Source organism: Vigna unguiculata, chromosome 4 (assembly GCF_037176805.1).
Source record: "Vigna unguiculata cultivar grain cowpea cultivar isolate G323 ecotype 2 chromosome 4, ASM3717680v1, whole genome shotgun sequence".
Lineage (NCBI taxonomy): Eukaryota > Viridiplantae > Streptophyta > Magnoliopsida > Fabales > Fabaceae > Vigna > Vigna unguiculata.
Window position 1 is genome coordinate 35,510,064 of NC_140795.1, and position 12,952 is coordinate 35,523,015.

At 31.3% G+C, this 12,952-nt stretch overlaps 2 non-coding genes across 2 annotated transcripts; both read left to right on the plus strand.

Annotated features, from left to right (window-relative positions):
* Nucleotides 1-2,502: 2,502 nt before the first annotated feature.
* TRNAR-UCU (transfer RNA arginine (anticodon UCU)) lies at nucleotides 2,503-2,575 on the plus strand. Its single transcript has one exon. It is a non-coding gene; the product is annotated as a tRNA-Arg (tRNA).
* A 177-nt stretch (nucleotides 2,576-2,752) lies between these two features.
* Nucleotides 2,753-2,825, plus strand: TRNAR-UCU (transfer RNA arginine (anticodon UCU)). Its single transcript has one exon. It is a non-coding gene; the product is annotated as a tRNA-Arg (tRNA).
* Nucleotides 2,826-12,952: the final 10,127 nt, after the last annotated feature.

A 12,952-nucleotide genomic window follows, 5' to 3' on the forward strand; every position in this document is an offset into this window, starting at 1 on the left:
TTCCACTTTCCAGTATCAAGAACTGTTAAGCAATTTGTACACACACATTGATGGTGGTTTTTTATGGGTTGACAACTTGATAATATAGATTTCTTTAATACTGTAAGTGTATAAATAACCACTAAATTCTCTCTCGATATACACACACATATATATACTCTCTTTTTTTTAATTCATACTTTATTTTTCCTGATAGTGTCGTACTCTTCCGGTCAATCCCATTGTTGTAAATAACAAGTACTGTAATGTTGTCTTTGTTTATAAGTGGCATTTGTGTGCTTAACTTATAGTTTGGATATTTCTCATTCGATGGGAGCACTGTCATTTGCGTTTTTGAAAAGGTTGGTATTTTTATTGTGAGAATGTGTGCTCCTTGGCATTTATATTATATATACAGGCCAAAATTAGTGTAATATTCAGATTGAAGGAGGATGCCATAATTGATTTTTTTAAGTTTAAGTTTTTATAGGATTGTACAAATGATGATGGAGATTGATGCGTTCTCACTTGCTATGGATGTCAAGTGAGTAGGATTTTTTTATTTTATTTTGAATTTGCAATATTATTAGTAATTTGTGAGTAGTAATTATCAGGTTCAGGATAATGATTGAAATGATTATTAAAGAAGAGAATCCACTACACTCAATCTTAATCAGGTTTTTTATTTTATTTTTATTTTTTGAAATTAAATTAAATTTAATTGTTCTCTTGTTGATGCTTGAATTATGGAATGGTGATTTCTCTGTTTCTCTCTTCAGCTTCAGAAGATAACAAGTCTCCTCCACAGTTAGGTGCTTTTAAGGACTATAATATCAATATGAACCCTATGGTCTTATTTATTTGTATTCTAGTTTACTAAATCATTATGGACATGAATATTGTGAGATTCACTTGTGGTTTAGTTACTAGATAAAATTTGTTTAGTTCTAGCAATTAATATCATGGTTTGTGGCAGATTTTTGTAGGGAAACGAAATGCTCTCTTTTTCAAGTTATATACTTTTTTTACCCTTTTATATTTTTCTAAGTCTACTTATTTTGTTGGTGATTTTTTCATACGGTGATTTTGAACCTGTTATTTTATTTTGGTTGTTGTTAAGCTATATGTTCAAAGATTTATTTTTGATTTTTTTATATTTAAGTTATCTACGAAAATTTTCGTAGGTAAATTATCTACGAAATTTTCGTAGATAAGTTATCTATAAAATTTTTCATAGGTAATCTACGAAATATTTTGTAGGTAACTCGACTCCTGGATGAGAAACTTTTCGACGAATATTTTCGTAGATAATTATGGACATCCCGATTTCGTAGATAATGGTTGTAGGTAAGTTATCTACGAAACTCATATTCGTAGATAAAGTTACCTACCAACTTAATACCTACGAAATTTACTTCGTAGGTAATTCGTAGATAAATTCAAATTACCTACGAAAAATGTTCATTATCTACAAAATATTAATATTGATTATTACCATGTGTGAAGAAAAGATGAAAATGAGCATTAGTCCATATTATGTGAGAAATCATATCTTGTGGTTATAGTCCATCACATATAGAACATATAATATGTATTTACAGTCCTTCTCTAAAACTTAATGATATGTTTTGTCAGAAAGATAAAATGTTTTTCAACAAATGGAGGATCTATATCATAATTGTAAAACATAAAATTATTAATGATTAAGCGCTTTTGGCCTAATGGATAAGGCGTTTGACTTCTAATCATACGATTGTGGGTTCGAGTCCCACCAGGCATGTTCTTCTTTTTGTATTTATAGTCCATCCAATCGAACATATAATATGTATTTACATTTTGTCAGAAAGATATAATGTTTTTCAACAAATGGAGGATCTATATCATATTTGTAAAACATAAAATTATTAATGATTAAGCGCTTTTGGCCTAATGGATAAGGCGTTTGACTTCTAATCATACGATTGTGGGTTCGAGTCCCACCAGGCGTGTTCTTCTTTTTGTATTTATAGTCCATCCAATCGAACATATAATATGTATTTACATTTTGTCAGAAAGATATAATGGTTTTCAACAAATGGAGGATCTATATCATATTTGTAAAACATAAAATTATGGGTGTGTTCTTATTTTTAGATTTAATAACTTTTTTATTATAATACTTTATTAATGAAGCAATAGACCATCACATTAAAATATATTATGTAGTACAATTCTTCTCTAAAAACTCAATGATACATTTTTCAAAAATATATAATCTTTTCAACAAATGGAGGATCTATATCATAATTGTAAAACATAAAATTATTAATGATTAAGCGCTTGTGGCCTAATGGATAAGGCGTTTGACTTCTAATCAAACGATTTTGGGTTCGAGTCCCATCAGGCGTGTTCTTCTTTTTATATTTATAGTCCATCAAATCGAACATATAATATGTATTTACATTTTGTCAGAAAGATATAATGTTTTTCAACAAATGGAGGATCTATATCATATTTGTAAAACATAAAATTATTAATGATTAAGCACTTGTGGTCTAATGGATAAGGCGTTTGACTTCTAATCAAACGATTGTGGGTTCGAGTCCCACCAGGTGTGTTCTTATTTTTAGATTTAATAACTTTTTTATTATAATACTTTATTAATGAAGCAATAGACCATCACATTAAAATATATAATGTAGTACAATTCTTCTCTAAAAACTCAATGATACATTTTTCAAAAATATATAATCTTTTCAACAAATGGAGGATCTCTAAAATTATTAATGATTAAGCACCTGTGGCCTAATAGATAAGGCGTTTGACTTCTAATCAAACGATTGTGGGTTCGAGTCCCACCAGGTGTGTCTTTGTTTTTTATATTTAGTAACTTTTTTTTTTGTAATTTTATCTATTAACTTTTAGCTTTTATACAATACAAAACTATATACATATACAACAACTATACTCATTCGATCATAAACCATTATGTAGACAAACTTCAATAACTACCTCTAGAAGATTTTGTGTATTGAATCAAACCTCATAGATTCTACACCTATCATAAAGATCCCAATAGCATTTTGGCTTATAAAATCATGGCTCTACCTAGCCTTCTTGTATGATAAGTCAATTCACCTATGGTAACCAAAAAAGGCCCATTTAGAACTAATTCCTGTCACGGAAACTCCATTGACTCTAACTAATTAGATATCTTACTCTATGTGAGTTAGAATACCAAATAAAGTTTGAATAATCTCCCATGAGTCCCTACTCAATACACCTAATACTAGAGTAAAATTCTTTCTCTCTTGAAACACATTCCACACTCATCACATCACAACCCAATCTTATCATTTCATTCAACATTAAACATCACAAACATTCATTCACATATATACATCTAATTCACAATAAACATTACCAAGATACTAAACACACTCACAAGAAAATAGCCACAGAACAACATATCACATATAACTCATTCATCACATTCTCATATAATCTTAAATCATCACACCATATCATACATATAATTTATCTTAATCTAAACTCATCTCATTACATCAATCACCTATTATTTATTTCAATTTAAATGTTAATAATTCATCATTTATTTTTTATTGCATTAGCATAATTAGAGCCGGCTCAAAGGTAAAACAAGTAAAATACTCGTTTTAGGCCTCCAAAGAAAGAAGGCCTCAAATTTTTTTTGCTAGTGGTATCTCTCTATTGAATTAATTATAATATTATATTTAAGAAAAAGGCCTCAAAAAAGTTTTTTAGTATTAATATACCTTTATTAAATTAATTATAAAATCATGTCTAAGAAAAAAAGCCTAAAAAGGAATATTTTACTACTAATATAGCTCTATTAAATTAATTATAGGTTTATGTTTGAGAAATAAATTAAATTATTATTAGTGTCTGTTAATTTTTATTGGTAATGAAAATGATATTTAATAAGTTAAAACCTTTTTTTAGTAAATTTTAATTTTGTTTACAAAAAAAAAAGAATAATTAGTTATCTTTATTTTCTTATAATCGGTCTTTATTCTATTTTCTTCTTTTATCTCTATGTGCCTTCTCTTGTCTCTCCCTTGCTTTCTTCTATTCTAGAGTCCTTTTGATAGGGTTTTGGCATATTACATTCCTTGAATCACATGTTGCGCATATGTACCAATCTTTTCATCCTCATTTCTGGTTAGTATAATTTTTCTTTCTATTTGTGTTGCTTTTGTTGGATTTGTATTAGAATTAGGAATGTGTTTCTTTTACATAGTTTTGTTTTTTCGTACTTTTAAATTTACAGATTTCGAGAGTTTTTTTTTTGCATATATCTTGACGAGAAACTAAAACTTTTCTACAAAACTATTAATTAGATAAAGGTTTAGTATTTTTTTTTGGTGGATAACCTATTAGTTTGAGAATAATTCAAAGTTGAGTTTTATGTAGAAAGATTATTCAAATTTAGGGAAAAAAAGACTTACTATGAGATGAGAAGAACAATAATTTTTTGGGAAAAATATGTTTTTGGTCCCTGAAGTTTGACCAAAAATTGCAAATGGTCCCTCACCGAAACTTTCTCACCGTATGGTCCTCATAGTTTTAAAATGAGTGTTATTGGTCCTTCTGTTAGGACGGCGTTACAAAAAATGGTGAGTGGCAAACGGCGTTCCACCTCAGCATGTCAGATGTTGACACGTCTTCACGTAGATCGTTGACACGTGTCATTTAAATTTTTTTTTTTAAATCACTGATATATCAAAACGCACGTTTAACTTGAATGAGTGAAGTAAAAGTGAAAATCTGGAGCAGCACAGTGGCGACCTAAGTTAAACGCGAGCAACACTTTACCTAAGTAAAAATTGGAGCACCACAGTCGCGACGACCACCGTGAGGGAGAAGAATCTTCAACGCGCTCGAGAGAAATTGGTTCTAGGTTGTAGAGAAAGGGGGTTTCGTGTGGTTCTTGAGTCGAAGTGGGAAAGGTTGTTGTCGAAGGGCATTTCGTCCCTTATCCCGTGGTGAAGACGAAGTCGAAGGTATGGGTTTATTCATTTGAGCGATGTGTTTTCTTTGGTTTTATTTGATTCATGAACGTTGTTGTTTTCTGATTTAGCTATGGTTTGTGTTGGTTGCCATTTCTGTTTATTTTCGTGCATTTAGGGTTTTTATTTCTTTCATTTTTCAGAGATGGGTTTTTCGATTGCGTTTTACCACATGGGGAAATTCGAGGCATTTAAAGGAAGGTTTCTGAGATACAAGGGAGGGGAAGAACATGTGGTCCATGGCCTGGATGCTGATAGGTGGTCATATTTCGAGGCACTGTCCATCTTAAAGGATGAATTTAAATATGACGGAATGGTGAAATTGTGGTGGAAGCTTAAAAGAGGTAGGATGGACAGAGATTTGAGGCCTCTGGTAACAGATAAAGATGCATTGGATTTGTCTGGCTATGCTGAAAGCAGAAAAGAAGAGGTCCAGATTTACGTAGAACATGTTGTTAGTACTGCTGAGCCAATTGAGTTTATTGAAGCTGTTGTTGTTGATGATAAGGGTGGTCAGGATGAAGCTGTTGTTGTTGATGATAATGGTGGTCAGGATGAAGCTACTGCTAATGATAATGGTGGGCATGGTGGAGCTGCTACTGCTGCTGTTAATGATAATGGTGGACATGGTGGAGCTGCTGCTGCTGTTAATGATAATGGTGGGCATGGTGGAGCTGCTGTTGATGCTCACGGACAAGCTGAGTCAAATGTTGCTGCTGTGGATGATGGAAATGTGGCTGCTGCTGCTGTGGATGATGGAAATGTGGTTGCTGCTGAGCATGAGGCAAGTGTAGCTGCAGATGTGGATGTGCAAAGTGGTGATGATAGTGCAGTTGATAATGGATATGAAGTGTTGGACGAAAGTGAAGAAGAACTTCATAGAGACAGTGATGATGGTTTTGGATGCAGTGATACACCACGCAGGAACATAACATATGTTCTTCAAAGGTGGTCTAATATGAGAAAGAGTAGGAGAAAAAGGAAGCATTCAGCTAGTGCAAGTGCTGGTGGTTTTGAAACACCCCAATTTGGTGGAAATCATGACATGGATGCAACATATAGCACAGATGAATTACAAAGCGATGTGGACTGTGAAGGGGAGCAAGTGCATAAGTACCCAATGTTCAAAGTTGATGACGTGGGAAGAGATTTCAAATTCTGTCTAGGAATGGAGTTTTGTTCCCTTAAAGAGTTTAAACAAGCTTTAAAGGAGTATTCTGTATTGAATGGGAGAGAGGTAATATTTCTTAAAAATGATGATGTTAGAGTTAGGGCTATTTGTAAGAAGAAATGTGGTTTTTTGATCCTGTGTAGTAAAGTTGGAGGCAGCCACACATTTCGGGTCAAAACATTGGTTGATTCACATAGTTGTGGGAGGGTATTTGCGAATAGGAATGCGAACAAAGATTGGGTTTCAAAAGTTGTTGCTGACAAGTACAGAAATGTGGGCAAGATGACTGCAAATGAAATTGTAGATGACATAAAGAAGACTTACAGTGTTGGGATTAGTAGGTGGAGGGCTATGAAAGGAAAACAAATTGCCATGGACATTGTAGAAGGGGATGGGGAGAAGCAATATAGCTTGCTGTATGACTATGTTGCAGAGTTGAAAAGAGTGTCTACTGGTACAACATGCAAGATAAAAATTAATCATCCCCTACCCACCCTGCAGCCACGTTTTGGGTCTTTTTATATGTGTTTAGAGGGGTGCCAGAAAGGTTTCATTAATGGAAGAGTTGAAGAAGGTCAACCTTGCTGCATATGAGTGGTTAGTTGCTATTCCACGACATTCCTGGTGTAAGCATGCATTTAGTGTATACCCTAGGTGTGATGTGCTTATGAACAACTTATCAGAATCTTTTAACAGCACAATACTTTTAGCTAGGGATAAACCTATTATTACCATGATGGAATGGATTAGATCATACTTGATGACTAGATTTGCTACTTTAAGAGAAAAGTTTGCTGCATATCCTGGGGCTGTTATGCCTAAACCAAGTAAAAGGCTAGATAGGGAAGTGGAGAAGAGTGGCAATTGGATTGCTGTTTGGAGTGGTGATGCAATTTTTGAAGTTACTCAAGGATTTACTATGGAGAAGTTTGTTGTTGATCTTACAAATCATAGGTGTTCTTGTTATTTTTGGGACTTAGTAGGCATTCCATGTAGACATGCCATTGCTGCTATTAACTACAAGTTAGAACAGCCTGAAGACTATGTCCATCGATTTTATAAAAGAGAGGCATATGAAGCTTGTTATGGGCCTCATATTTCACCTATTAATGGACAACAATTATGGCCAAAGACAAATGCAACTCCACTACTTCCTCCTACATACAAGGCTCCTCCAGGAAGGCCCAAGAAACTAAGAAGAAGAGAGGCTGATGAAAATGTTAGTCACTCTAAAGCAGGGAAAAAACCAGTGAAGATGAAGTGCAGTAAGTGTAACCAATACGGCCACAATATCAGAGGTTGTAGAACTACAAAAAAACAGAAGGTAATCTCTGCACCATAATTTACAAAAATTTAGAGTTAAATTACAACCATTTAACTTCATTCTTGCATCTTACTTACAGGGGAAAGGACATCAAAAGAAGAGCAATGCTGGAAGTGAAAGTACCCCCAGTGCATCTGCAGCGAGACGAAGCAACAAGTTCAGATCTACCACAGGGAGCACATCACAACCACCAACTACAAGGGGAGGGCGAAGGCCTAATAAAGGAGTGGCAGCCACTGTGGTTTTAGGTTCCCAAGCAAGTTCTAGCAACCCAAGTTGACAGCGCATGTGACAAACATTCAGAAGTGTGTGCTTTTGTTGTTTCAATGACAGTGCTGGTTAATTTTAATTGTATTTTTGGAAGCTGTGTTTTGGGGCAAGTATTATTATGTTATAGCCAGCTATGAATCAGCTTTTGTGTGCACTTTATCAGACAAATATGGTCAAGTTGTTTGGACCACTTGTTACCTTTATGACTAAATTACTTGTTTTGTAATATCTTTATCTTTATGACTACTGATGTTGTTTCGAATTGCAAAAAAATATAGTTAGTTCATTCTGTAAGCGTTTTCATGTATTAATCTCTATACATGAGATTTATACCACAGGTTCAAATAACACACAGGTTCATAACAATTAACTACTAATAATCTCTAAAAAGAACTACTAATAACGGTCTAGTAACAATTTTAAGTTATATCACAATGCCTGCAGACATCTTAATTTAACAGCAAATGACCAATACTTCATAACATCTTCCTACACACTACCCGTACCCGTTACAGTTGATCTTCATCACAAAAAAAACACAAAACATAACAGTGAATGCCCATGATACAAGGAATGCACACATCTTCAATTGACCCATTTTTCTCTCTTCGATCAACTTCTTCTTCAACTTAGCATTCTTCTGTAACACATCTACAAGCATTCTTTCATTAACACAAACACTGTCCTCCTCGTTTTTCTCTATTGTTACTTCCTTTTCAGGTTCAACTTCATCAGCCCATTGGAAGAACCTACAATTTCTGTCATTCTGCAGTGAAAAAAAAAATCAATTCAACAAAAATATTTATCCCAAATCAAAACCCTGAACACTCAAAATGACTTTCTTACTTACAGCCCAGTTTTTACATCTCCAAAAAAATCTCCCATTGTTTTTCTGGGTAGTTGCTTTCAAAAGCAACAAAGTTTCCCCACATCCGCAAATTCTTGGCACAGATTCAGAACTTCGAATTTGAGAAGATGAAGATGAAGTTGTCGAACACTTGGATCCATAACTCCTCTTCATATTGGGAAAGCTTAAACAAAAAATATACAAACCCTAATCCCACCTTTCACTTCCACTGCAACTTCGAATCTCTATTCCACTTCACGGTTAATCAATTACGATTTGGATCCTGTCGCACGCTGGTCATCGTGATTCTCTCTTCTGGTGCTGGTCTTCCAATTCAAGCAGGGAGGTAAAACAAGGGGAAAGAAATATAGGTTAAAAATTCAAGTTAAACGTGCGTTTTGATATATCAGTGATTTAAAAAAAAAAAATTTAAATGACACGTGTCAACGATCTACGTGAAGACGTGTCAACATCTGACATGCTGAGGTGGAACGCCGTTTGCCACTCACCATTTTTTGTAACGCCGTCCTAACAGAAGGACCAATAACACTCATTTTAAAACTATGAGGACCATACGGTGAGAAAGTTTCGGTGAGGGACCATTTGCAATTTTTGGTCAAACTTCAGGGACCAAAAACATATTTTTCCCTAATTTTTTTTCAGGTTTGTGAAAAAGTTGAGACTTAAGAAGGAGAAAGAGACTTGAGACTTTAAGACACTACAATTCGACTATCTATCAAGTTTAATTTCCTGACAACCATAACCATGTTTTATTGTATTAACTCATTCGTTTTATATAGTTGTCTTTAGTAATGTTTTATATATTATAATTTTTTATTTTATATAAAAATATAAACATATGTCAATTAGAAAATTTGAATCAGACTATTCAAAAATTGAGAAGAAGAGAAGAATTGAGACTTTAATTACATCATGAAAGGATCTATGAATAAATTTACAAAAATAGATAAAAAAATGAATTAGATAATACAGGTGAGTGCTCTTTGAATGAAAAAGATGATAACAATATAGGTATATGTGAAAGCAACAATAGACAAAAAAGCAGTTAGTGATGAGGATAATTTTGATTCTTAAATCCATGATCACGAGGAGGAGATTGATTATACTCTTTATATATATATATATATATATATATATATATATATATATATATATATATATATATATATATATATATATATATATATATATATATATATATATATATATATATATATATATATAAGATCCAAACAAATGGAAGAATATTGATATATGTTTGGGAGATTGGTAGAAAAGGGTTCTATTAATATCAATGATATAGATTTTCCTAACGATATATATTCTAGGAACTTTCCTTCATCAAATTATGTTCAAAGGCCTCATTTTTTGCATAGAAAAAAGTTTGAAAAATAAATTTTAAATAAAAGACCTCATTTTTTAAGTTTGCATAATATTCAAATACAACATTTACATTAAGTACACCTAAATGGCGAAAAGTGAAGAATGATGTGTCTAGGACGAGTTGTCAAAATATTAGTTTGATCCATCGGTTAACAAAATGGGTATCTCAACTTTCCCAATATGACTCAACATAGAAAAACATAATGGCTCCCGACGTTGGGTACCCTCTTGTCCATGTTCATTTTTGTTTATGAAAAAAAAAGGAAGTTAAACACAAATTTATTATTTTTTCTCTCATTTCTTACATGTTCTATTCGACTTAAAATAAAAACTTAATATTATGCGTCTTTTCATAATCTGATTTTAATTGTGAGTTGATTATCGTAAATTTTTATTTTAATAATTACGTCTATAAATATTTAATTAGACTGCAATAGTTTATGTTTTATCTTGAAATTTTTTTTAAAAATACGTATACTTATGAAAAAAAATAGATTCATTTTTTAAAAGTGATAAAAAGGAAGTTACATGTGAAGATTAATACAACACAAATTCAACTTCTTTACTTAGCATGATGTGAATGATTCAATTATTTATTTTTGCTTTATTAATGATTGATTGAATATATATATATATATATATATATATATATATATATATATATATATATATATATATTGAGTATATTATTTTTGTTTCTCCAAAATTATTGATAAAAATCTGCCATTGTGCCTAACGCAATTAAGTCGATGAAGAATTGTTTGATTGGCGCCCAATGATACAACATGGGCACCCGACGCAATAATAGATATTTAAAATTTTTCTATGCGTGTTAAGTGTTCAATTTTACTCTTCCTTAGCTATTCATCACTTAATATACTTTATAATATCATAACATAACTCTATCTTAGCTCAAGAGGCACTAGTTTGAACCATTAATTGTCTCACATAGAGAAATCCCTTGTCAACAGCTAAAACATCGTAAAGAACCATTTCAAACACATATTGTCAGTTGCTAACCTATAATACCAATTTGTTAATATGATATACTTAAATGTCAACCATCTCTATGGCGTATGTTAGAAAAATATTAATCAAAATAAATAATAACAATTATATAACAATAAAATAAGGCATAGATATGGTTAACAAAAGATTCATAAAGTCAAACCCGTCAGATCGATTGAGTGCAGCGAAGATCTCTGAACCTTATGAACACTACTATTTTAAAAGAAAATATAGAGAAACACAAAACACTTTTGTACGAGGGGTAGTGTTTTTTTGTTGTTTTTTTACCATGCATATAAGTGGTATTTATAGGTAGAAAAGAGAGACTAAAGAGTCAATGATAATAAATCTGATTTAAACAAAATAAATATAATAAAGTTAAAAATTGTTTACCCATAAATAGCATTTGTCCGTAAAATTAATAGTCTATTAAAACATGAGTAATAGTTTAATTTCATTTTATTTATTTATTTTTTAAAACTATGGTAAATATTTTCAACATGACATACTCCGTTTAAATAGATGAAGTATGGAGTTCAAGATCTAGAGATAAGACATAGAGAAATGTTTGAGAAAAAGTGTTAAAAAAATATGATTCTTATAACATGAAACTCGATTAATAAAATTATTAACGACAAATAGCATGATGCCATAAAATTATACTTTGTTACAAGAGAAGGTGAAAGCAACCCAGTTTTCATTGTTTAATTGAAAGAAGAAATAAGAAAGAAGGATTTTTTTTGTGGCTTTTATAATCAAGTTGCCGAGAAATAGCTGTTGGAATAACCACAAACAAAATTTACGTTGAAATCGTTTTAGTACTATTATTGAAATAATGACAAATAATTTCAGACTGTTAACTCTCATTATTTCTTCTATTTTCTACTTTACTAGCTAGGCTAAGTTTTGTGGGAAAAAACAGTTTCATTGGTACATAGCTCCTGAATGTGACAAACATCATCGATCATAGATCCACAAAATGTGCATCAAACTCCAAAACCATCACTTCACTTCCACTGTCACTGTTGGTTATTATATGTTTTTTTGTCCCCCCAATTCTTGTCGGTGCCTATTTATTCACTCACTTCCATAACTTTTGGAACTCTTCTCAGTTCATTTCTTTTTTACTGATACCCTATAACTTTAAACAGAAGGAAGAGTTAAAAAAGATAAATGAATTAGAAAGGATGTTTTCTTATGAAAAGATGTATTTGGAAAAGGTCCGAGCATGGATAAGATGTATTTGGAAAAGGTCCGAGCATGGATCGAATTAAATTTAAATTTGAGTTCATGAATATGTGTCATCTTTTAGATATATTTAGAAGATAAAATTAAAAATAAATTTTATGGAAGTTAGTAGTGATTTGAGTGATATTATAAATTAAAAAAAGAAATTTGAATAAATAGAACTTAAAGATTACTAAAACATATTTAATGATAAAAGAAATTTAAATGATTATTGGATGAATTAAAAATATTAAAATTTAATAATTATTATTTAATAAATTGTAAAAGAAATTAATAAAATTAGAAAATTAACAGTTATAATGAAAGTTTTTTTATGAGTGGAATTAAAATTTTAATTATTTTTTGGTTTTCATGTGGAAAATATGTTAACATGCACTATTTATTTTTCTTTTCCAAATTAATTAAAAAGTTATTGATTTATTGTAATAAAAATTGAAATTTTTATTAAAGATTCAAATTAGAATATAATTAATTAAGTTATACGTGATTAATTTTAAAAGTTTGCTCAGCGGTAAAGACAACGTAAAATGTATAAAAGTGTGAAAAAAATTGGTAAATTGAAGAAGAAAGAGAATTTTGTTTCTGGTATATAATGAATAAAGTAAACTCGAAATAGTGAAACACATATCATGTCGGTACATGAAAAGAGAGGACATCATAAAACATATATG